The sequence below is a fragment of the Zingiber officinale genome, chromosome 4A (genome assembly GCF_018446385.1).
Source record: "Zingiber officinale cultivar Zhangliang chromosome 4A, Zo_v1.1, whole genome shotgun sequence".
In the NCBI taxonomy this organism is placed as follows: Eukaryota; Viridiplantae; Streptophyta; class Magnoliopsida; order Zingiberales; family Zingiberaceae; genus Zingiber; species Zingiber officinale.
The window spans coordinates 140,151,844-140,155,061 of NC_055992.1; positions in this window are offsets into that span (position 1 = coordinate 140,151,844).

The following is a 3,218-nucleotide window of genomic DNA, read 5'->3' on the forward strand; positions in this document are numbered from 1 at the left end:
GAAAACGAAGAAAAACCCACAAATTGCAAAGTTACCAAAATATCACAAATACCAAGTCCACAAACAAGTATCAAAACATAATTCTCACAATACCAAATTCATCGAATATGAAATGCAAGTAAGGAGGAATAAACCAAAATCAATCCTCGAGTGTGACGTAGGACCCAGGACTGGCAGCCGGCATCTCTCCAAGCATCCATGACTCATCTACCTGTTACCTGGCGAAAGAAAACCATTTTGCGGGGTGGTGAGTATTGGAACTCAGCGGGTAAGGAAAGGGATAGTGCATGATCATAACATGTAACTAGAAAGTGAGCCAAGAGTATACAGTCTCATAAAAGAAATAGCAGATTCTACCAAGATGTTCACATAAATGTTCATACCTGAAGCCATATCCTAGGCTAACAATAGAAAGTTAAAGTAGCGCAGATCTGCTACTGTACTGCTATTAACTACAAGGTAATAGGTAAGGTATATCCAAATTACCAATAAATAACCAGTGTCTAAACTCCTACAACGAATATATATCTCATCATAAGAAAGCATGTCAAGATAGGATACAACCGCAGTATAAACTAGCAACGACAGCGTAAGCTACTAACAGCAGCATAAATAAGCAACAATAACAGCAAGTATAAACAACAGCAGCCAAAACAAATATAATAACAACAGCGTATGCACAGATGGTCACTCCCGCCCACCTCCCTGCACCATGACCCCTGTATGGTCGAGAGGCCGGGTCAGTGACAGACTGTACACCACTCCAGCTACCACTCACACAAGTGGCCGAGGGGACAGTTGCATAGTAGCTAACTAGCTACATCTGCGACGGGGTCCCTGTTGCTCGTACTCCAGCTACCACTCACACGAATGACCGAGTGCGGCACGACAGGACAAGCGACATCAACTCCAGCTACCACTCTCTCGAGTGGCCGAGGATGCGGCATGCATGCAATGACATGATGCGAACAATGCAACAGTCATCATATATATATAAACAGAAACAGGTATGCTACATGAAGCCAGCATGTTCAATATAGTACATAAATAGGCAACAGTCAAAACATACAAATATGGTATCTAGTATCTGCTACTGATCATGGACAACAACAAGAGACTGTATAGATATGGAAACGAATAACTCAAAGATTTGTGTGGAAGTATCAAGCGCAAGAAAACAAGAGTGGAGTCAAGGTAACAATCCTTATCCAAAATAGCTCATGCACTAAGTTCAAAGAACTAAGGAGACAAAGTAAGAAATACCCGCCTTAACTGTAGACTGAGCTAAACAATCTCCACGTCGAAGTACTCGTCTCGAATTACAGTCCTGTAAATTACATAATGTACAATTTAGCTAATTTCATAAACGACACTAGCTAAACCGAAACCTAACTTAATTAGGAAAAAACTCTAATTCAACTATGAACCTCGATTCACCTAAGTCAATAGCACATTCCACTCATTTTGTAACCATAATGATTCATTATTACTTTTTCCTAATCCATTTCCCTGCATAATCAAAGAACCTACACAGCAGCAAAACCACAACCCACCTAACAAATTCTGTCCGAAATCTGTAAACACAGAAAAACCAGCAACACAAACTGCATCACAATCCTCCGAACAAGAGCCCAATCATCAATTCACCAAAATTGCCCTGTAACCCGAGACCATCACCAGTCAAGAACCCAAAGTCAATTCTCAATCACCTCCTTCAATTCTACACTGGAATCCGGAACCATTACAAAGCAAGAACAACATCCAATCCAAACCCCAACAGAAATGCCAACAAAAGTATGTTAAAGGATCATACTTACGAAGGGAATCTACTTGCTGGTTTGGTTAGGGCACGACTTGGAGAGAATAGGCGGCCGCGACTTCGGCTGAGGGTGAGATCGCAAGCTGTGGTGCCCGCGTGAGGGAGATCGGCTGGTGTCGTGATGCTGGTGCACGGAGAAGCAGCGGCAATAGCTCGAGGAAGAAGAAGTCCCGGCTGTGCACAGGAACTCGCAAGGGTAATCGGGAGAAGTCGGCGGCGGGGAAAGGATTAGGGCAGGCAGCTGTGGCTCGAGAGGGAAAATCGTCGGTTGTGGTGTCGCGAGGTGAGGAGATCGCGTGAGGAGGAGAGATCGGCGGCTGTGGCTTGAGAGAGGAAGAGGTCGACGAAGGTGAAGGCTCGAGGGTGAGGGAGGCCGCGCGGTGAAGTCTCGGGAAGGAGTTGGCGCCGTGTCGGGGGGTTTAGGGCAAAGGGAAATTCTCCCTTTTATAACTTAGGGAAATTTGATTAAGTCCTAGACCTGTTTCTCAATTAACTCCCAGCTCTGGGTATTCTAAACGGACTTTTCTCAAGCCCAGTAATGCATCCCCTTTGATTACGCCATACGAGCTCCAATTAAATCCCAGAAAATTTCTAAAAATTCCTAATAATTCTGTTAAAATTATTCGTCCATTAAACCTTATTATTTAATTATTATTTGGGCACCGTATTTTACAATTTTTGCCTTGAATTCCATGTTTCGGTTTCACAAATTAGGGACAGTTTCAATTCAAAAACATAGAAACATTTGTTCTATGCACTTGATTTGTTGTGACTGTAATGGAGTACAAATGTGAATGTTTAACCTGAGCTTTTCATTTTTCACTTTTATTAAACACTATTGAATGAGAGCAAGAATTGAAGACTAGTTGTATAAGCTTGATTGTTGAATTTGACTGTTATGGCGAATTGGATGTGATCTGGGTTTCTACAAATGTGTTTGGGCTAAAAGAGTTTGTTCTTACTAATATTGTAAATTGGAAATTGGTAATTGACTCATTTGTCTAATGATGCTTTGAATCCGAATTTACTTGTTGTTAACTTGATGAGGTGGAGTTGAATCATGTTTAGATAAGATTAGCTTTCCTTTGATTCTATTCTTGATTGAATTAGTTTACTTTGAAGATCTAGATCAATTTCGGTTATAATGTGAATCAAACGGAAGTGCCTAATTGACCTTGTTGATGTAATAATTCGATTTGGAACTAATTCTAGAATGCACACACATACTAGTTATCCTTGGAAAAATACGACTTGGGACTCCTTACTACATGTGTTATTTCAGTTAATGTGAGTTTCCAATCTTTATCAATTTGGGGTGCCACGTGACATGTAAAATGGCCAACACCAGCTGTCCATTCAGCTGGATTATCGAGTCACGAATAACGAAGCAGAATATGAG